Raw genomic sequence first — 24,101 nt, 5'->3', positions numbered from 1 at the left:
AATTGAAAATATTCACTTACATCACCCAACAGAGGCTTGCATACATCAAGGCAGTCAAAGTGAATTATGCATTAGAAATATTTGCCAAAAGAATAAATTATTTTTATTTTTTTTAAGTTTAGTTATTTTGAGAGAAAGAGAGAGACAGTAGGGAATGGGTAGAGAAAAAGGGTGAGAGAGAATCCCAAGCAGGCTCTATGCTGTCAGCAGACAGCCCAATGCAGGTCTTGAACTCTTGAACTGTGAGATCATGAACTGAGCCAAAATAGGATGCTCAAATGACTGAGCCACCCAGGTGCCCCAGTCATTCATTTTTCTTAAGTCAGCCTATGATCTTAAACTTTTCCTATAACATTGCAGAAGGATAAATATTCCAAGGCAAAAGGGAGTATCTATGTTCTATGATGCCTGTATATAGTCTTCCTAGAAGATAAAGCTGAGATATTGGGGGATCTTTCTACTAAGATTAAGGCAAATAGTTAAAGTAAGGAAGAAAAATAATCAGTAAGGTTTGTAACATCTTTCTTTCTTTCTTTCTTTCTTTCTTTCTTTCTGCCTCCTGGTCTCAAAATTAATGAAAGGTTTTCCTTTGATTACACTCCTCAGTTCAATATTTATTGTTTGTATTTATTGTTTTAACTGTTGAAAAATTACATGTGTAAGACTCTATGCTCAAAGATACCCTAGAAAATGCAAAGATGAAAAGTAAACAGCCTTTCCTCATAGACTAGCTCTTGAAAGTTGGAGTTTGTATAAATTTTGCAAACCAGAGTGGCAGACTTTCCTATATTAACATCCCTCGTCTGGGGGGATAAAAAGCCTTAACTTACACCATTTGAGTACTACAAGTAAGGCATGATCCTCCACTTAAGCAAGATTGTATGTTCGATGGAGACAATGAAAACTGCTTAATCCAGACCATGACTTGGACAGTTTAGAAGTCAGTTATTTAAGAATCTGGGACAATTAGAAGAAGAAAAATAGAATTGACTGATTCCTATAGAAAAGTTGATATCTTGCCATGCTTGCTTTTCTTAGAAGGAAGTACATTTCCTCTACTTCTGTAAATGTCATTAAGGAAAAAAGGGTTAGCAAAGAGTTCCCCAAACTTCAGAGCTCATACACAGCCAACCTTGAGTTTTCCATTTCTGATATTAAGATCCTTATCCTGAAAACCACATATATGTTGATAGGTTTTTGGTTGAATCATAGAAGATTAAGAAATCCTTTCTCCTATTTTTAAAATCCCTTGATTCTAGGATTATTGTCTTTCCAACCTCTCCCTTCTTTTCTATGTGATGTCAAGGCCAAATGCTTTCCACCTGGAGGCCCTTTGGAACATCCTCAAAATTCCAGGGAGAGGTTCCTGTTTATCCACATCTCAGCACAACAAGGAAGTAGACAGAGCCAGTGACGACCCAACCCTATTGCAGTTCAAAAGTAGAAAGATAGGTTAAGAGGGAAGACAGAGTTCTGCAGCAGATGCACTTTGCTAGGAGGCAGGGTGTGGAGCATGCAGAAAGTGCCTATTGTGCACATAAACAAAGCCCAAAAATGTTCGCTTATCAGCTCAGTAGCCTCTGAAGTCAACATCTGCCATGAGTCTATGTTTATGGCCACAGTAATTGCCCCATGTCAAAAGGATTATTTCACTGTCACAATTCATTAAGGGCAAGCCTTGTTAATAGAAAATTTAGGCTTGGACTTTTTTTTTTCAGCTTTACTGAGGTATAAAATTCATCTTGCATAACTGAAAAGTAGGGAATGCTTCACAAATCTGTGTGTCATCCTTAGCAAGGGTCACGCTAATCTCTGCATGGTTCCTATTCTAGTATATAATCTACCAAAACAAGCATTAGGTATGTTTGGATTTTTATTTGGGGTGTTTGTATTTTTTCAATTATTATTTTGACATTCTCTGGATCTGAAAAATCATAAAATCCCAAATTAATAACCGAATATGCTCTTTGAGAAAAATAGAATTTCACATCATTGTAATTATTCCTGTATACTGAACAGAGTTGATTTTTTTCTTAAAACAGTGCATGCTGATTTAATTATTGCATCGTTGTTATTTTTTAAATTTCTGGCAATACTAGTTCTCTGTTCTGGTACTCTTCTTCAAATATTTCTCAATAATTATCATCTATATATTCTTCCAGATAAAACTCTGAATCATTTCATCAAGCTCCTCACCTTACTAAAACATCTCTAATTTATTTCTCTCACCAAAATATTTTCCAGATAGTCTTGAGTTAAATATAAATATGCAAACCAGCACCAGAAACAAGTGGAAGGAAACATAATTGATTATCTCTCACCTCTAGGCAGAGAAGAACTTTCTAGGCATAAAAAACAAATGAAGAAACACAAGATGAAAAGATTGACAGGATAGATCTCACTGCTCTTGGCCTTCTCTGCTTTTCCTGAATTAGTTTTACTAGCTGGGTCATCTTGGGCAAGATACTTATCCTTTTCTGTTCCTTTGTGTCCTTATCTATGTAGTTGAGAAACAAACTCAACCATGGTGAGTTTATGGAACACCAACTGTAGGGAATATCAGGAAGGCATTTAAAAACATACTGAGAAAGCATAGGGATGAAAAATCACTTATGTAATCTTCAAAAGTAGTGTGGTATAATCATAAGAATAGATTTTGGTGCTGGACAAACCTGGCTTGTAAGTCTGCCTTTGCCACTTTAGAAGATCTGTGCCTTACATATGATGATAGCAGTGTAAAGAGTTGTTTTGAAAGTTAAAAATAGTAGAGGCTAGAGTACCAAAATTATAATCTCATTGTCCAAAATAGTAAACCAATCATTCAAATTCTAATGCAATCCAAAGACCACCATTCATGCCCCAATCTCAATCAGTTCCTCCCAGACCAATCATCTGTCTTTGTTTAATTTTTCCTCATAACTAGGTTACTAGCACCACAATCTAGTCCTAAAAACATGTAAACCAGATAAGAAAGCAACTTACAAAAAGGAGAATATATGGCCAAGTACTAATGCCTTTAATTAAAAACAAACAAACAACAAAAAAAAAAAAACAACCAAAAAAAACACCTCCTAAAAATCAATACAAAACATTACAAACATTACAAAACAATACAAACATTATCATGTTTGGGTTGTCTGGCTGGCTCAGTCAGTGGAGCATGCAACTCTTGATCTTGGGGCTATTCAAATCACACACCAGGTATAGAGATTACTTAAAAATAGCATCTTTAGGGGTTCCTGGTAGTTCAGTCAGTTAAGTATCTGACTCTTGATCTCAACTTATGTGTTGATCTCAGGGTCATGAGATGCACTGGGAATGAAGCCTACTTAAAAAAGAAAAAATCTTTAAATCTATATCTATATCTATCTATAGAGAGAGAGAGAGAGAGAGAACAGGGACAACATGAGCAGAGGAGGGACAGAGAGAGAGAGAGAGAGAGGGAGAAAGGGAATCTCAAGCAGGCTCCATGCCGTCAGCACAGAGCTGGATGCGGGGCTCAAACCCACGAAACCATGATGAGATCATGACCTGAGCCAAAACGAAGAATTATGGACACTTAAACATTGAGCCACCCAGGCACCCTGAAAGAAAAAAATCTTAAAAAAAAAAAAAAAAAAAAAAAAGATGAGCCTGTTCAATAGGAAAAAAATAAGTAAATAACTAGCAATTCATATAAGAAGATATACAAAGGATGGAGAGACATGTTAGTTTCATTTGATATTTTAAAATGCAAATTGAAATAGAATATACTGTTGTTCACCAATCAGCATTAGGTAGTAAAAAAAAAATGATAATACTCAGTGTTGCACACAGTAAGGGTATATTAGTGACTATTGCTGAGTTTAAAAACTGGTACAACTAAAAAATAAATAAATAAAAAATAAATAAAAACTGGTACAAATTTTGGAAGACAATTTGATGATATATTCAAATATCTATATTTAAAGCTTAAATTGTCTGGGTGCCTCTCTCTCAATAAATAAATAGACATAAAAAATTAAATAAATAAAAGCTTAAATTGTCTTTAGCTATACCACTTAAAAGAATTTGACCTAAAAATATCAGAAACAAATATAAATACTTATGTACATAAATATTCATTACAGCAGTATTTTATAATAAAATGCAAAAATAACCTAAATTTCTGCCACTTGGAGAATAGTTAAATGTTATTTCCCTCTGTTTGACTATCATACCTCCACTAAAAATCATGACCTTGAGGGCCATTTAAAGAATGAAGAAATACTTGTAACTAAGCCTTAAATGGAATATAAAGTTTATAAACTATACTTCTTATACTATTCCAATCCTGAAAACAAACCACTTGACTACATAGACACACACACACATGCACAGAAAAACAACAACAAAAACACGATAATGTAACAGTGAATATCTTTACATGAAGTTTAGATTTTTTTTCACTTCTCTTTGCTTATTGTCTGAAGTTTCATCAATGAAAATTTATTTACTATTTATAGGCTAGGAACAAATACAAAGTTTCTTTTTCCTTCAAGAAAATGATTATTTCATATAAAGTGATTTCTCTCTCCTATTTTAATTTAGTTTTCCAAATGTTTACAGTTATATATAAATTAAAAAAGGGATAATTATTTTATGTCTAAAAAGACATAAAGTGCCGATGTGTATATAAAGGTGAAATTTAGGACGCAAGCACAATAAAAAGACTTCATTATGAATCAACAAATGCAAAAACAGTATATGAACAGTACAGAAGGATAATCCGGCCCTGGATGGGTAAGTTTTTGGTTAGATGCAGGCAAATTTACCACTCCTACTGGAGGAGCTGAGATACCAACTCCTCTCCCCAACCTGTCCAGGAAGACAGACAGATAAAAAGGGTTTGGAATGGAAAGAGCAAGCCCAATTGATTCACAGTAGCAAGTACTGTTCAATGAACTGTCTGATAGCTTGCATAATGCTAATTTGAGTTAGAAATTGAGGTAAAGGGTCTAGGAATAACTTCAGGAAATGTGCAGGCCCTACACAGCCAGAATGTACAAGCCCTTCACTTCCTAGACCAAACAGTAAAATCAACATTTCTGTGGTTTTTCTTAATTCTAGTGGTCTACGATGTTATATGTTGTTTCATAATAAATGAATTTACATATATGCAGGAAATTCCAATCTTTGAATTTCATTCTGAAAAAAAATTTGACCAAAGTGAAATTAATGGGAAAAAAAAATTGTTGAAAGACATAGCAAAACAGCTACCACATTATAATGGTAGCTGTAGTTCTTAAAAGAAAAATTTCTTAATGTTACCCCAAATACTGCATGATGTTCTTTACGAGGGAAAACCCCAAAGCACGCAAACAGCATGCAGGTAAGGCAACAACACTTACAAATCCCTTTATTTTAGTTCTCAAGTGCTGAGCCAAAAGCATCACGATAAAATCTTCAAATTTGGCCTCTTGGTCCCAGCATGACAGCATTCAAACATTTTAACCATGTTTACATTAATAACTGTGGTCACCTGCATAATTTCTCTAGGAGCTTGCCTACTAATCTTAACCATTCTCTGAAGCAGTTGTGAAACTGTTGATGTGTGTAGTTATTTTTTTAAAGCCCAAGACAGTAATTATAATATAAGGGTGGGTGGATGCATATAATTTGAGATTTTAACTCAAGATTCTTATCTAGAAATTCCCTGACAAGGAAACTTTGTCAGAGAGAAAAAAGCTTTTACATATACAGGAGAGATTCCAATGCCTAGAGAAGAGAGGGTGTAGTCACCTCAAAAAGAAATGGGGTGGTGCTTTGGTTGCAAAGCCCTGGGGCAAATGCTGAAAAACGGGTGTTTCTCTTTGGCTTTCCTCCCTTTGTTTTTAGCCTTCTAAATGCTGCACAGACTCATTCACAGTAATGCCTGAAAATTTGAAAGTTCCTGGGAATGGAATTAAAAACTTAACAGCTCATCATTTTCAGAGAGCAAAACATCTCATTTATATAGAGAAGAGGCAGTCATTTTTCAGTGGATTGGCAAATGCTTTTATTTATTTATTTATTTATTTATTTATTAATGTTTATTTATTTTTGAAGGAGAGAGAGACAGAGCATGAGCAGTGGAGGGGCAGAGAGAGAGGGAGACACAGAATCTGAAACGGACTCCAGGCTCTAAGATGTCAGCACAGAGCCCAATGAGGGGCTCAAACCCACAAACCGCAAGATCGTGACCTGAGCCAAAGTCAGATGCTTAACCGACTGAGCCACCCAGGCTCCCCGTAAATGCTTTTATTATTACTTGGAAGAGACTTCTTGGGGCACCTGGGTGGCTCAGTCCATTAAGTATCCAACTTCGCTCAACTCTGGTTATGATCTCACAATTAGTGAGTTCGAGCCCTGTGTTGGGCTCTGTGCTGACAGCTTGGAGCCTGGAGCCTGGGGCCTGCTTCAGATTCTTTCCCTCTCTCTCTGCCCCTCCCCAGCTCATGCTCTGTCTCTCTCAAAATAAATAAACGTTAAAAAAAATTTTTTTTTTAAAGAAAAGACTTCTTTGGCATTGTTTGGTCTCTTCTACTCTCTCAGCTAAAATAGTCTATTGAAAGTATGATGTGATTTAGACATCTTTTCACCTGCCATTGGAGCTAATATCATTGACTCATTTCTAAGAAAACACCATGAAACCCTCAGGTGAGGAGTCACCAGTTACTATGAAGTTGAGCAAGTTTTTAAGGAGTAACATGGAGAGAAAATTTCTAAAGTGTGAGTCAATCCTCTTCCTTGCTCTGAATAAGGATTTAAACCGCGTAACTATTATAAGTGTGGTCTAACAAAAGGGAGAGTAAAAAACAAACAACAAAAAACAAAAAACAAAAAACCTGGCTTTATAGACCAAGTAGTAAGCGGTAAGCTGGGTATAATCAAGCTTCTTCTAGTCAGATGTAACTATATAAGACCTTAACAGGTATAAAACTCATTTGGAATGGAGTCATCCTTTGAATGATGAGTTCATGCTAAAGGATTCACCCAAACCGGGATCTATCCTGACTTCACCCTCTAAAAACTGATAGTCTATAAAGATCCTCAAATATGATTTAATACCAGTCTCTCCCCCTTGGTATGCAAAACCCAGCTCTTCGAATGTTCTTCTCCACCCTGTAAACTAAATTACTTTTCCTTCTCCTTGTTCACAGAGTACATCATAGATTCTTCTATTATGATCATAGTTAATATGTACAATGATTACTATGTGCTGAGCATTATTCCAGATTCTTTAGATATATTAATTAATTTAAACTTCAAAGTAACTTTATGAGGAAGGTTCTAATGTTACTACCATTGATGACACAAATGTTAAGTAACACTTCAAATGTCATTCACCTAGTAAATTAATTATTCGGTTTTGAACCCAGGGAATCCCACTTAAAAATCCAAGCTCTTAACCATTGTGCTATTTCACTGGGTAATAACAGTATCTTTACATGCCTAGATCATTGTGATGTTGTGATTTATAATAAGAAGTATATGTTTGGTCTTCTTTCTGTTCCTGGGACAGAACCCCTAAGCCTCCTGGAATTTCCTAAGTGAAGAAAGCCACAAAGGTGTCTTCTATTATGTTTGTGAAGTGACTATTGGAAAGCTCCTAGGTCACCTAAGGGTGGGGCTGGTTGTCAGGGGAACCAACCAAGTGATTAGAGGTTTGGACCCTTTAGTCCTTGCTCCTGACCTTCAGGGGAGATGGGCTGAAGATTGAATCCAATCACCGATGGCTAGTGATTTAATCAGTTATGCTAAATAATGAAGCCTCTGTCAAAATCCAAAAGAACAGAGTTCAGAGAGCTTCCCAGTTGCTGAACCAGTAAAGGTGACTGACTGGCCTCAAACTCCACAGGGTCAAAGCTACTTTGTTGAGGTCCTCGCCCTATGTATTTCTTCTGTCTGTTAACTTGTATATTTTAATATACTTTGTAATAAAGTACTAATCTAATGAGTAAATTGGTTTTCTGAATTCTGTGAGCAGCTCTAGCAACTTAATCAAACCCAAGGGGAAGGTCATAGGAACCTCTGATTTACAGCCAGTCAGTCAGGTTAACAACCTGAACTTGCCATTGGCATCTCAAGTGAAAGTCAGTCTTGTGGGACTGAACCTTTAGCCTGTGGAAGCTGTTGCTATATCTGGGTAGATGGTGTCAGAATTAAGTTGCACTGTGGGACACCCAGCTGGTGTCAGAGAATTGCTTGGTGGGTCTTTTTTGGAAAAAACCTACCTAACAGAACTGAGTGCTGTGTAATAATCCTCCTTAAGAACTGACTGTTTACTCCTTGAATAAGTTGTTAAGTTATTCATCTTTATATCCCCGCTGCTGAGGACACAGTGTAGGAGCTTAATAGTTTTTGTTGAAATGAATTACAAATTTGAAGAAGAAATCTTTATTCTTTTAACACTCACAGTATACAAAGTACTTTGAATTCTCTGAACCCTAGAAATGATAATAAGCATAGATAAAGGAATGAATTTATCTCCTTATGAATAGGATAAATAATGAAGGGAAGGGTAGCAAATGCTACAAAATATAATATATAAATGGAATTTATTTCTAAATATGGGAACTATTAACAGTTAAAAAGTCAGCAAATCTGAGTCCCCTTAAAAAATGTAATTCTTTCTCCTTAATAATTCACTTCTTTTCAAACCAGTTTTCCATCATCTTACCGACTAAACTTTTTCCATGGGAATTCTTAAACATTCATGTCTTAGATGAACAATTGTGAGCTTTTTTTTAAATTTTCTATTAAATATAATTTATTGTTAAATTGGTTTCCATACAATACCCAGTACTCATCCCAACAAGTGCCCTCCTCGATGCCCATCACCCACTTTCCCCTCTCCCCTACCCCCCATCAACCCTCAGTTTGTTCTCAGTATTTAAGAATCTCTTATGGTTTCAATTGTGAACTTTTTATCCTCCTTGGCACAGAGGCTATTCGCTGAGTAGGACAACAACACATAATTCCCATTCATTGGGCTCTCCAAAACTTTCCCCTTCTCCATAAAATTTTTTCAGTTACATGACTCCCTAACTCCTCCTCTCAGCCCATTCCCAGGCTTGGGAATCACTATCTGATATCAGTTCTTATTTTCCCCTTGTTGGTTTCTGTTTTTTATTGTTTCAAAGAGGTAACAATTCATTTCCATTTATCACTTTCTTTGCTAGTGATTCTATGTATGCTTAAAATATGCTCTGCTTTATTCCAGGGAACCCAAGAATTCCCTCTTCCATGTTTCTTTCTTTTCCAACATGCCAACAGACAAAATTCAGACTGTATAATAGTTATTTATTAAGTATATATACAGATTTATTTAATATGCTTCCATAATTTCTTCTGTATCATATCTTTGAATGTGACCGTCCCTTGATTCACCATCATAAAATGTTAGTGATTTGACAAATTCACAGTCCATAGTTGGTATGGCAGCTCTCTTGAGCAGCTCTCTTACAAGTGTTGACTCAGGAAGTTCTACTCTCTCAGATTCTTTGCTTACAGTCATGGAACAATGGAGAGAATGTATGAAAGGTAGTGAAGGATCTTTAAAAAGCCAGGTCTGGGAAGTGACACAAATGGCTTCTGTCCATGTTCTATTTATCACCTCATATTGCTGCAATCTAGCTGATCTAACTTCAGGAGACACTCTGAACTGTAGCATTTCCATGTGCCCAAAAGAAGGAAATAAGGTTAATGAGCATCCAGCCAGTCCTCCTTTCTGGCCACTCATTATCCTTTTATTCATCTTCCCATGCATGAAACACATTCACCTCCATCACTAACCCAAAACTTTTAATCACTAACTGCATCAGCTTGAAACCCAGGCTCTCAGGTTGCCATGTAGTTCTTCCCATCTGATCAAGATGTGATGTCCCAGGCTCTGGAGACCTATGAGCTAAAAAGACTAGGAAGTGACCCTCACCTAAACACATATCTAATTACAGTGGTGGAGTAGGGATAAGATAACCACAATCAATACTTCCATTTAGGAGACTAAGAAACACAGCAGTTGCTGGTTTGAACCAATTTTGAAATCCCACTGGGCAGACACTGCCCTGGGGAGAGGGAAAATCTTGATTAGGCTCAATTATGTTTTCTGGGGAGAACTCCACTATCCAATGTTCTCAACCTCTGGAAGCCTCCTCCTTATCCATTACTTTCCTTGACTACATTGGGCTTGGGTATTGAGCAGCAAACCCTGTTTAGGGAATGTACAGATTTAAAAGCCTGCCTACTGCTGCAAATTTGGGGATCTGCAAGTTGTTTTAAATCCTAATATCAGAAATGTTTTTTATTGTACTTTTTTAGTTTCATTGGCAAATCATTTCTTCAAAAATTTAATACTTTTGGGGGCTCCTGGATAGCTCAGTTGGTTAAGTGAGCATCTGACTTCAGCTCAGGTCATGATCTCATGGTTGGTGAGTTCAAGCCCCACATCAGGCTCTGTGCTGACAGCACATTCTGTGTCCCCCTCTCTCTCTGCCCCTCCCTGGCTTGAGCTCTGTCTACCTGTCTCAAAAATAAATAAATCTTGAAAAAAATGTTAATACTTTTCAATCTCTTTCCAATCAATTCCATGTGCCGGTAGCCACACCAATAGTTTTTTCTAGACATGATTTTGCAGTCTGACTTGTGTTGTTGCTTCACCCTATGATTTCCTTTTTACTTAATGGCAGCCACCTTGAATCTATCTTGAGCAAATTAAGGACATACTCATAATCTGATCTTTTCCATGAGTCCCTTTATCTAACCATCAAGTTGTACTTAACTTTTTTCATTCACAACTTTTAGTAAGGCTAGCTCTGATTGTTTAGGGTTTAGACATTAGGACTTTCAAGCTTTTAAGGCCCTGAATTTCTATTCTTTCTCTTTCTTTCTTATCATTTCTATTTATCAGTTAGCCAATTTTCTCCTGGGATCATCTCTTTTTTTAACTATACTTTGCCAAATGAGCCAATAGTCTCCCAAGACACTGCCAACTTTTGGTTTTCCAAACTCTTCCTGTAGAGTTTACAAGCCCAATTGGCACATGGTCTGTCTTGTAAGGAAAAGCAGGTAACAAATATACTGAAAATTTTGCCACCATATAACGTAGCTACCCAGTAACTATTTCTTCACTATCCAGAGCCAATAGCTGAATCAGTGTCACATATTTTAGGATTCTGTTATGGCAGTACTTCACTTCTGTTACCAATTACTGTGTTAAAAGGAGTTAACTAGGGGTGCTTCGGTGGCTCAGTTGGCTAAGCGTCTGACTTCAGCTCAGGTCATGATCTCACAGTTCACAAGTTCAAGCCCCACATCAGGCTCTGTGCTGACCGTTCAAAGCCTGGAGCCTGCTTCAGATTCTGTGTCTCCCTCTCTCTCTGCCCCTCCTCCACTCGCACGTGTGCACATGCCCGTGCGCGTGCTCTCTCTCTCCTTCCCCTGCTCATGCTCTCTCTCTCTCCTCTCTCTCTCTCTCTCTCAGTCGCTCAAAAATAAATAAATCATTAAGAAAAAAAAATTTTTAAAAAGAGTTAACTTGCCTCTTTGACAATAAACCTTCAAATAAGAGGAGCATAACACAACAAAAATTTGTCTCCAGTTCATAATGTGCCCCAGGTAGCTCTTTCAGGTAACTCTACTCCAAATAATGACTCAGTTTTGGATTCCTTTCTTGGTTAGGGTCTTCAATCATACTTTAAACCACTTGAACAGAAAGAGAATGTGAGGTAATAGAAAATACGTATATTGGACTCCACCCCCAATTCCTGGCAAAGAGCTCCTAAAACCCTTGTAATTTCCTAAGTGATAAGAACACTAGGTGCATCTCTTGTTCTAATATTTATCTTTGACCCTATCCCTGACACAAGCTCCTAAGACTCTCGTAAAGTGATAAGAACACTGGGAGCATTTTTTGTTCCAGTGAGGCAATGTTGGGTGGGCTCACAGATGGCTTCTGGATGGTGGTCATGACCAAGCCATGATTAGAAGCTTAGAATTTTCACTGCAGAAACCACCCCCCCCACACACACACACACCCTCTACCTTCTTTAGAGAGAGGACAGGGGCTGGAAATGGAGTTAATAATTGATCATGCTTATGTGAGAAAGCCTCCATAAAATCTTTATAGTGTGGGGTTCAGAAAGTTTGCAGGCTGGCAAAAACCACGTGGGGTTAGTGATACACCCCAACTCCATGGGGATAGAAGCTCCTGTGCTCATTCTCACACCTCATTCTGTGCATCTCTTCATATGACTATTTATACACTTTATCACATCCTTTAATAAGCTAGTAAACATAAGGAAGGGTTTCTCTGAGTTCTGTGAATGGTACTAGCAAATTAATCAAACCCAAGGAGAGAGGTATTTGGACCTCTGATCTATGACTGGGTGGTCAGAAGCACAGGTGATAACCCTAGGCTTGCAACCTGTATCTGAAGGTAGAGGGGGGGAGCAGTCTTGAACTGAGGACTTTGCCTGTGAGATCTGATGCTATCTCCACATAGATAGAGTCAGAACTGACTTAAATTGTAAGACACTTATCTGGTGTCACAGAGAATTTGCCTGATATTGGGAAAACCTCCACATATTTAATGACCAGAAGTGTCAGAAGTAAATTGTTCTGTATGAATAATAAAGGAGACTCATAAAAGAGAAGCATATAATAGGGAAGAAATGGGTTTTTCATTACATAGGGGGAAGAAAACCTAAGGTTTTCCCTTTAGAGAGTACATACAAGATTGAGGAGACAGTTTTGTGGCCAACACTGGAAGGGGCAAACATCATCTTCACTCATTGTCCATAAATCGGTCACTTGGCCCCAATTAATGACAAAAGAGGCTGTGAAATGTAAGCTTCCTGTGTGCTTAGTAAAATGAAAAAGTATTGCTTAGCATGTAGTCACACTATGATAAAAAGAAAAAGCCCTGGACTTAGAGCAGTTATATTTGAATCCTGGCTCTTAGTTCTTTCTAAATGTTTCATCTTAGCCAAGTTAATTAATGTCTCTTAATCTTTGTTTCCCAATATGTAAACACTATTCAGGAAACATATCTTTAGGGGTGCTTGGGTGGTTCAGTCAGTTAAATGTCTGACTTCAGCTCAGGTCATGATCTTGAAGTTTGTGGTTTTGAGCCCTGCATTGGGCTCTGTGCTGACAGCTTGGAGCCTGGAGCCTGCTTGGGATTTTCCCTCTCTCTGTCTCTCTCTCTCTGCCCCTCCCCCATTCACACTGTCTCTCTCAGTCTCTCAAAAATAAATAAACGTTAAAAAAATTAAAAAAAGAAAACCTATCTTAATAAGGTCATAAGGATATGTAATTTGATTCTATATTTTATTGGTCAGGGTTATTAATACAAGTAACAGAAACTGACTCTAATTTAGGCAAAAAATAATTTATTGAAAGGATTTTATATAGCTAAGAGAATTGCCAGGAAAACTAGAGCACCACAATCTGAAAGGGGGAGAGTACAAAGGATACTAGGCAACAGACCACAAGTAAGACCAGGGACCTATGGGCCATGAGGATCCTATTCCCACCAGTGGTGAACCACCACCCACACAGCCACCCACCTCTTGGCACCGGATGCCATATGCCACACTGGCTCTACTTCTACCAATGCCATAGAACAGGATGCTGCTGCCAATGTCACAGTAGATTCTTCACCACTCCTGCCCTTTTGTGTCACTAGTTCCTGATGCAAAGTTGAGAGGATACAGCTAATTAGCTGAGCCCACAACATGCTCCTGTGCCATAGCTGAAAAGGAAGGTGGGATATAGAGCACGTGACTTTAGGGCTTCTGTCAAAGATGCATGTGGTGAATAATTCCCCAAGTATAAAAAGGGGATTTGCACTTGGGGCAAAGAGAACAACAAAAGATAAATATTTACTTAAGACACTTACTGAGCTATATCTGACAATTTCTGTGTTCAAGGGATAAAAGCCAATGAAATAGTTTCTGCCTCTAAAAAGCTGTATATGGAAGTATTTTATGAATTTGAAAGCTCTCAGAAATTGAAGATCCTGATTTTATTGTAATAATTTTAATATCAAGATTATACTAATAGATTCTGAAGATATTTTTAAAGATTTATGTTGACGTATCCATCTAATTTCAACATTACTTTATTCAAACATATAAGAGCCTCCAAAATTTGACTTCATATGTACAATACTATTTTTAACTAACAGATTTTTTTTCTTAAATATGGAACCCTTCACGAATTTGAATGTCATCCTTGCACAGGGGCCATGCTAATCTTCTCTGTATCATTTCAATTATAGTATATGTGCTGCTGAAGCGAACACTAATAGATTTTGATGAAGGTTAGCCAATAGCAACTCCAAAGTTACAAAAATACACTATGTGCATGAGTTCTATGACTTATTTCTCTTTAACCAGTGAAACTGCAATTCCTAATGTTATGCCCAGGATTCGTGATCCCCAAAGACCACCAGGGAGCCGAGTCTGATGCAAAAGCAAAGAGCCTTTATTCCAGCTAGCTCAAGCTCAATTCCCTACCTGCACTGAGGCAGTGGTGAGATGCCGGAGAGAGCCAGTGAGTTTCAAAAGCACAAAGGTTTTATAGGAGTCTAGGGGCAGTTGGTGAGTTTATGGCTGTGGCCTCAGCCAATTGGCTGGGCAAGGGTCGTGGCCTCAGGCAATTGGCTGGGGAAGGGTCGGAGTCCCATTACGCAGGTCGCCGGGCGTGTTTTGATCAGGAAGTTTGAACGGGTGAGCGGGAGGTTACTCAAGGGGAGGAGGTGTGGTCTGAGGTTTCTGTGATTTTCCCGGAAAGGGACCATGTCGGGGACATAGTCACTCAAGGTGGAGGACACAGAACAAGATGGAGTCGGCCGGCATAGGTCTGCTCTTTCACTAATGTAGCAAGAGAATTGCCTACATTTATATGGAGTCATATAAGTCATATGACTTACATGAGTCATATAAGTTATAAGTCGAACAACTTAAGGGAGAAAAGGTGAACGAAATAGAAAATAATGTTGCTTGTTTTCTATTGTAAATAGAAACTTTGGAATTCCAGATGTTTCATTAAAGAACATAGTACTTTTCCTACATTATGATATAAAAGAACTGTGGATCTCTGAAGAGTATTTCTTCCTACAGAGAGCAAAGGAAATGTTCCTCTCCCAGAGCACAATTAGTAATTAACATTCAGTGAGTAGAAGAAGGAGCTTCTGAAAGTACTACCGGTTATTCTCAGTTACCTTGCCTATTATGGCAACGAACTAGGGAGTTTGTGACTTAGCCTGCCCCAGAAAGATGGATCAAAATGGGAGGTAGAACCAAGTCTCACAAATCCTACTTCTTTGGGAAACAAATCATAAGGAACAGCTAACAGCAATCAGCAACCAGAAGGCAAATGCTGAGAAAAATAAGCAGGAGCTTCTAGTTCCAGCATGATCAGATCTGAAAGGGTTAGCTTGTTCATCTGTCTTTGGGTCAAAATAATCATTTTTGCAATCGCAAAATCATTTTGAAATGCAATATGTATAAAAATTCACATGAAATAACCAGAAAAAAAATACACATAATTACAACGACACTAGGAAAGCAGCAGTAGCAGCAGCATTTACAGAGTGACTGCAAATCAATTCACAATACTAATCCGTTTCATTAGGTAATCTTTCTGAATCTATTCCTTCTTGATCCACCTAGTCAAAGAAATAACTAACCTAACCTTGTTCACTAGTTAGAAGGTGAAATAAACAGTTGACAGCTAAATTGTAATGATCATGAAGTGATATAATAAGCTTTTTCTTTCTCAAATGGTAATGTCTATATTTCCTCACCCCCCAAAACAAGCACATTCTTTTCTTTAAACTTTTGAAGCACTTTAATCTGCAGCTGAAGACATTCTTCAGATTCCCTCAGATGCAATTTGGCATTTTTCTCCGTGACAAACATTCACTATCCCATCAATTAAGGAGCAATCAGTGATATTAAAACACATTGAATATAGTTATACATTCTACATGGAAGCACAATATCCTCTTGATTTTTACATCCAACAGTTAAGAAAATGTTATTTCAGCTATTTCCTCTAATAGGCTGTGCTGTATATTCAATTGCCTTCTTTCTTTTATGATTGTTCAAAGGAAACAAGACAGTAAGAATACAGAGCACAGGGTAAGTGCAAGACAAATAATTTTGAGAGGCACTGAGCTCCAAAGAGAATCCTCATCCAAGGTCATTAATGATGATTAAAGAAAAATAAAATGATAGCTTCAACTTAAATAATTCTTAATGACAACACATTAAAGTCTGTTAATGCAGTTTAAGCCTCACTTATACCAATTAACAAGATAATTGCAAAGGAAATTCCTATTTTTTCCTATGGAAAAAAAAATCACCATATTTGTCATGGTAGAAGGTAAGGACTTTGATGAATATAGAACATCATTTTCTTTTTTCTACATTTATGTTTACTAATATAGATGCATCAGTTAGGGTTTTATAGCTCGTCCCATTATTATCACTTGCCAAACGAAAACCACAATTAAAATGTAGCTACTGTGATATTTATTACCTTCCTCTAACCCTAGAAAGGATTTAAGAGCAGGGGATCATCAGAAGCTTAAGGATTAAATACGCTCATTTTCAACACTGAATTCCATATTCTCTCTCAAATGACCCTAGTCCTCATACCTCAGGTTCTACTATCAAGTTATTTTAGACTATCAAGTTCACAAAATGGAATTAATCACCCTCTCCATTTCACTGCACATTATCAGTATCTGTGCAATGCCTTTCTCTTCTTACTTGGCTACTTTTATTTTATTATTTTTTCCATTCATCTATCATCTTCATCTCTCTCCCACTCTTGTATATTTAATATGTGCTTACTAGTCTGTCATTTCTGCTTATTTAGATACAAGCATATCCTTAAAAATAAATGTAGTATTGTTTTCTAGGTGTGTGCATTTGATCTCCTTGACAGATATTCTCTTATAAATCTCATAGTTTCCTTTTTCCCACTTGTCATGATATTTAAATATCCGCCTAGCTACATATTAATATAGAATACTAATTCTTAGTGCTGCATGTAACTTAATTATATGTCTATCTCTCACTTTACTTCCCATTTACTTCCTGATAGACATTAGGCTCCCTCCATTCTTATTACCACAAACACTGCTATAAAAAGTATTGTTAGTGACAGTTGCAAAAGACCTAGCATATAACTACTACATCATAGAGAGTATGTAAGTATGGTTAATTTACCAAGTACTTCCAGGTTGCTCTCTGGAATGATTGCACCAGATAACTCTCCCTTAAGCTGTGTGGGAGGTTTCTTATTTCCCAACATCCTCACCATGACTTAATATTATTAGACTTTCTAATTACTATTCTAATTTGCATTTTTTGATTAGTAGTATGGGCAAATAACTCTTCAGGTGCTTATTAGCCCTCTGGGTTTCTCTATTTATTTATGTGTTTTCTCTTTTGACAGTAGAATGCAAACTTTATCGGTGCTATTATTGACTTCATCTTCTTTCCTGTTTGGTTTTATTAGAAACTTATCTAATTAATCTTTTTAAAGAAAAACTAGCTCTGGATTTTTACAGCAATGCCTGGCACATGGATGTTCAATACATATTGAATGAATGATGAATAAGTGAACACATGACAAATGAATGTCTTTAGCTGCATAATAAACAGCTGCAGAACTCAATGGCCCAAGAACAAATGTTTATTCCTCTCATGGGTGTGCAGACTGGTCTGCTGTACATTGTGGCTCTGCTGAGATCTACTGGGCTCGGCTCCAGCCTGCAGTTTGGTTGAGGCTGGTGATGAGGAGAAACTCTCCTTTAGATTTTAAAAATATGGGGGCACCTGGGTGTCTTGGTTGGTTAAGCGTCCGACTTCGGCTCAGGTCATGATCTCACGGTCTGTGAGTTCGAGCCCCGCGTCGGGCTCTGTGCTGACAGCTCAGAGCCTGGAGCCTGTTTCCGATTCTGTGTCTCCCTCTTTCTCTGCCCCTCCCCTGTTCATGCTCTGTCTCTCTCTGTCTCAAAAATAAATAAACGTTAAAAAAAAATTAAAAAAAAATATGTTGCTTAATAGGTTCCATGTTTTAAATTGCCTTTCTTTGAAGTATAAGAAATAGTACAGAACATTTACAACCCAGGAAGCCTAACAAAAAACCTTGCAGGCTTCCTTGTCAAGAAAATATCTTGAATAAGATAATTGATTTTTTTTTATTAAAACTTAATATTCCCTACTTACATATTCTGACTTCCAATGTAAAGAAGACTCTCCAGGGGTGCCTGGGTGGTTCAGCCGGTTAAGCATCCAACTTCGGCTCAGGTTGTGATCTCACGGTGCGTGAGTTCGAGCCTCAGTGCTGACAGGTCAGACAGAGCCTGGAGCTTGCTTCAGATTCTGTGTCTCCTCCCTTGCTGCCCCTCCCCCACTCTCTCTCTCTTTCTCTTTCTCTCTCTCTCTCTCTCAAAAATAAATAAACATTAAAAAATTTTTTTAAGTAAAGAAGATTCTCGAATATGCCAAATTGTTTTACTACAGACTGTCTTAATCTCTAGGAATATAACATCGACCCAAGGTTTGTTATAAAAAGAGAAAACAAGTAAAGCATGTTTCAGGCATTTGTATGCAAGTCATCAAATGTGAAGGCATATCGCTATTCTGCCAGTATGCACGACCATACCAGTTGTTAACATTTTGACACAACTCCATTGGTAAATTGGCTCCACCCTGAGTCCCTCCCCACGGCCTCTCCACTGCCCCAGGCTGACCCAAATATACTCATAATCCCCAGGTGAAAAAGCACAGCCCCCTCCCAGGACGTGCTGCAGCACTTCGGCTGGTGTCTGCACTGATTGGTCAGTGCACTGTGCTATACTGTCTAAATATTATTTTATTTTTCAAATGTTTATTTATTTATTTTGAGAGAAAGAAAGAGAGAGGGTGGGGGGAGGGGCAAATAGAGAGGGAGAGCTGGAGAAGACTAAGCAGCATAGAGCCCAACATTGGGCTTGATCTCAAAACCCTGGGATCATAACCTGAGCCAAAATCAAGAGTCCAATGCTCAGGGTACCTGGGTGGCTCAGTCAGTAAAGCATCCAACTTCAGCTCAGGTCACGATCTCACAGTTTGTGAGTTGGATCCCCACATCTGCTGTCAGCACAGAGCCTGCTTTGGATCCTCTATCTCCTCTCTCTGCCCCCCCCCCCTCAAAAATAAACATTAAAAACAAAAAAAGTCTAGCTCTTCACCAACTGAGCCACCCAGGTGCCCCTACTTATTATATATTTTAAATATCACCTCCAATTGGTAGGATATAGTGCATATTCACATGTACAACTTGAATTGTAAATAAATTCATGGTAGGTGTTTTTGGCCTTTGTTCCTCCGATAAATACACACATATACATATGACAAGTATGACACGTATGCTTGCTCTCTGGAATCTCTGGGGTAAAGAAAACAGTCCAGTCTTGCTTTTCCCTAAAGTTGTTTGTATTAAAGATGCCTCTGGCAGTTTCTCTTCCAAACACAATGCAAAGCTCTGCTTCTTTCTTCCTTTCCACTCCTAGTTACCATCTGAATTCATTCCTTTTCTTGATCAAACACTTCCTCCTACCGTGTTTTCAAATAGTATCTTTGTGTGTCAGCCTTCTGAGGTCTTGTGTATCTTACAATAACTTATTCAGCCTTACATATAATTAATTGGATAAAAAGTTCTAGCTTCCAAGTTCTCTTATTTCAACACTTTCTCTGTGCTCTTTCTATCTACAAACTGATATTATTCTTTTTTCTTAATGTTTATTCTTTTCTTTTTTTTTTTTTTTTTTTTTGAGAGAGACTGAGAGACAGAGCACAAGTGAGGGAGGGGCAGAGAGAGAGAGAGAGAGAGAGAGAGGGAGACACAGAATCCAAAGCAGGCTCCAGGCTCTGATCTCTCAGCACAAAGCCGGATGAGGGCTCCAACTCAGGAACCATGAGATCATGGCCGGAGTCGGAGTCGGACGCTTAACCTACTCAGCCCAAGTGCCCCTATTATTTTTTAATCTCTCAAAATTCTGTCACTATGTCCTTTTTAATTATTATTATTTAGTTTATTTATGTATTTTGAGACAGACAGAGACAGTGTAAATGGGGGGAGGGACAGAGAGAGGGTGAGAGAGGCAATTCCCAAGCAGGCTTCGTGCTGCCAGCACAGAGAGCCCCATGCAAGGCTCAGACTCACAAACTGTGAGATCATGACCTGAGTTGAAACCAAGGAGGACACTTAACTGACTGAGCCAAACAGGCACCCCTGTCACTGTCTTAACTTCTCCTAGTTTTTCAGTACAACTTTGTAACATCCTTTGTAATTTCCTTCTGGAAATTTTCATTGACCTGATCTCACTGCTTACTAATTTGTTTCAAGAACATTCAGTCTGATAAACAGTATCCACAAAACAGTAGCAAGGTATATCTGATAGTGCCTTTACTGTATTATTTCATCTAGCAGATTTTTCATATTCAGTATCTTCAATTGGTCCTTCATAATTGATTTTCCTGATTCATGTTTCTAATTTTTTCCTTTAGTTCTCTATTATTTATTATGCTTTTTAAAAATTCTTATTTGGTCTGATCCATTCATTTGGTTTCCTCTTTTAAAGATTTATCCATTTGCTTACTTTCTTTTCAAAGTACTTTCATTCCTTCTACTTTGTTATTTTTTTCCTGTGTCCCTTAGGATCTGGAGTAATATTTAAATGATTTAATAACCAGATATCATGGACACTAATCCTAATAGAATATTGAACTTATTGGAAGAGATGGATGCCCACTGTAACTACCTGATATAGTCTCAATGCTGAATGTTAGCCCAATGTGGGACTATCAGCTACCTTTGCTAGTTATACGTACCATCGTATGCTGATTAATATCTCCAGATTGCCAAGTTCTTGCATATACCGATTAATATCTCCAGATTGCAAAGTTCTTGGTACTTAGATAAGTACCAAAACTCTCTGCCCAATGACCTAATTCTGATGTTGATTTGTCCTAAGTTGGTTGGTAGCATATTTTTGAAATCTTCTCCCTGCAATAATTAAAATTCTATTCACATTTTATTATGAACAAGATTTTTTAAGATCATAAAACATTTAAGATGTTAAAACACTTTCAAGAAAAGCCTGCAGTTATGAATATTCTGTTTATTATCCGGCAAGGGTATTCTTTTTAATTCCAAATTAGATGACCTGACCCAATGTCAAAATTGTAATCATGGATTATTTCACATAGTGTGTTTGTTTGTTTGTTTGTTTTGTTGAGAGAGAGAGAAGGGGGGGGAGAGGGGGAGAGGGGGAGAAGGGCAGAGGGAGAGAGAGAATCTTAAACCCCATGCAGAGCTCAATCCCATGACCCTGGGGTCATAACCTGAGCCGAAATCGAGTCAGAAGCTCAATGGACTGAGCCACCCAGGAGCCCCTAGAGTTTTTATTTATATCAAAATTTAACAAAACAGTGGTGAGCTTTATTTGACACTTACAACACTTACTGTTCTCTTTTAAAATATTTGGCTCTAACACTCAAGTGTCAGACTATTGCTTCTTAGGAACTTGCTTTCAATTAGCCTATCTTGCCACTAGATGGAGAATGATGACCTGTGTACAGTCTTGTGTAAATAGCCGGCCTTAAAGATAGCTATTTAGGGGTAATGCATATGTATGGGGTCTTGTTTCAATCTAGCAAAAAATTAATATTCTAGTTTCAAGGGTGGATTTAAAACAAGTTCTTTCCCCTCTAAATCACTACATATGAATAAAACAAGGCTTCTTTTTAATTCCTCCTCTAAATCACCCTATATTTATGTGGGAAGAAAAGGGAGAATTGTTAGCCCCAGGAATAGTAAGTAATCAATCAATTGATGGATCGATCAATCAATCTCTTAATATTTCAGTCTGGATGCTGTACATGCTGCCTGCTAGGAGAAAAAGATGTGTGAACGGTTGTCCTGACAGGCCAAGGGGTCCCCAGAATTGATCCAGCCACATTAATCAGGAAAGGATAGTGACTCCATCAGCCGATTCTAGCAGATGGAACGACAGCTGTCTGTTTGGACCTTTCAGACCTTCCTGAATCAAAGAGCTCTTCCTTACAAAACTTCTCTCCTTTCAGAACTCTTACTGTTAGTGGCAAGACATTCAGAGCCTGGACTCATGCACAAGTAAACCACAGACCTCATCAAATTATACTGATAGATATTCAGACACTTACCTTCAAGTCTAGCATTTCCACCCAAATTGAGGTGACTGCATCATAATCAAGTTACATACCCTTACTTTTAAGTTAAAGCCTATAGACTCAACCAAGTTTAATTTTAGAGACAGTAAAAGAAGAAACTTTCCTTAATACTTATTTGAAAGACAGACAAAGGATTGTCTACCTACCAATAACAGGGCTAAAGTAAGAGGTCACTAGATCTTAAAGTTACAATAAACATCCAAAATTTGTTTGGATGAGCAAAACAAATGTTACATTTCTCATTACTTCAGATAATGAATAAATGCATTGTTGAGAAATACTAGAGCAACGAGTGACTGTAATTCACTTATGGTGAGAATTAAAATGTTCAAACTCACTAGCAAAAGAAATTCTTAGTTAAGCTTTTTTTTTGTTTAACTCTATCCCCAATGTGGGACTTGCACATTCGACCCTGAGATTAAGAGTCACATGCTCCATTGAATGAACCAGCCAGGCACTTCTGAAATTCTTAGTTTTTAATTGATGTGTCATTTTTCTTTTTAAAAGTACAAACTCATTAATCATGATTGACAAAGTTGGCTGTAAAGAATATAAACTGATATAAGTTTCCAAGAGGGCAATTTTGCAATAATTATGAAAAACTTCAACAGAATTCACACTGTTTGACTTAGAAATTTCACTTCTAGGAATTTATTTTAATTATCATAAAATGATAAATATGTATCAATATTTAAATTGTATACAAAATTGAAAATATGTATCAATCTAAAATCAAAATTCAAAGAATGGTTGAATAATCTATGATTCAGTGCTCTACTTCATATGAACCTACTTCTAATCTTTCTGTGTCTTTGAGGTTGGAAGGTAAAAACTACACTTCCCAGATGCCTTCACTGTTATGGCTGTGGATGGGTTTGTGTTCCACCAGTCAGGGACACTGGATCCACAGACACAGGACTCACAGCAGGGGCTGTTTTTGGTGCTGCAAACATAACAGCATAACAGGAGACTGCATTATTCTGTTTCTGCCTCTTAGTTTGATGACTTCCCGGTGTCAGTGCTGCCTCAGGAATCAGGAATTAGCGGGCAAGTGGAAGTTCTTTTTTTTTTTTTTTTTTTTTTTTTAATTTTTTTTTTTTCAACGTTTTTCATTTATTTTTTGGGACAGAGAGAGACAGAGCATGAACGGGGGAGGGTCAGAGAGAGAGGGAGACACAGAATCGGAAACAGGCTCCAGGCTCCAAGCCATCAGCCCAGAGCCCGACGCGGGGCTCGAACTCACGGACCGCGAGATCGTGACCTGGCTGAAGTCGGACGCTTAACCGACTGCGCCACCCAGGCGCCCCAAGTGGAAGTTCTTATAAGAAGTTCACTTAGTTCCTGCCATTCCAAAGAGTTTAAGCCATCGCACACCCAGTAATAAATTTCTGCTTAACTTAGGTAGAACAGTCTGCAAGTGAACCATATCCAACAACTCATTATACGATGCAATTATGACACATCAATTTAAAAATCTCATTTTTGTGAGATTGTTGAGCACGATGGTCAAGAAAGAAATCTTTGGACATTTTGCAGTGCAACTTAGTAAATTTATTTAGCACGGGGCAGGACTTGTGGGTAGTGATGAAGTTTTGGGGTGGTGGGGGGTCCGGAGCCAAAGGCCAAGAAAGAATTCTTGAAGACATTTTTGGTGCAAAAAGGCGATTTTATTAAAGCACAGGGACAGGATCCATGGGCAGAAAAAGCTGCACTGCAAGTGTTGGGGGGGTAACCGTTTTAGGGAGTCGGGGGAGATAAAGTCTAGAGGGAGTTTCCAAAGAGACTTTCACATGCTAAAGACTTATCAGAGGCCTACCTACTTTC

General features: G+C 37.8%; 2 non-coding genes across 2 annotated transcripts; both read right to left on the bottom strand.

Annotated features, from left to right (window-relative positions):
- Positions 1-1,753: 1,753 nt before the first annotated feature.
- LOC122218819 lies at positions 1,754-1,857 on the bottom strand. The gene has a single exon (XR_006202136.1). It is a non-coding gene; the product is annotated as a U6 spliceosomal RNA (small nuclear RNA).
- A 12,341-nt stretch (positions 1,858-14,198) lies between these two features.
- LOC122218747 lies at positions 14,199-14,305 on the bottom strand. Its single transcript, XR_006202079.1, has one exon. It is a non-coding gene; the product is annotated as a U6 spliceosomal RNA (small nuclear RNA).
- Between the last annotated feature and the right edge of the window lie 9,796 nt (positions 14,306-24,101).

Source organism: Panthera leo, chromosome B1, assembly GCF_018350215.1.
Source record: "Panthera leo isolate Ple1 chromosome B1, P.leo_Ple1_pat1.1, whole genome shotgun sequence".
Classification (NCBI taxonomy): Eukaryota; Metazoa; Chordata; class Mammalia; order Carnivora; family Felidae; genus Panthera; species Panthera leo.
This window is presented reverse-complemented; position numbering and strand designations above follow the sequence as displayed.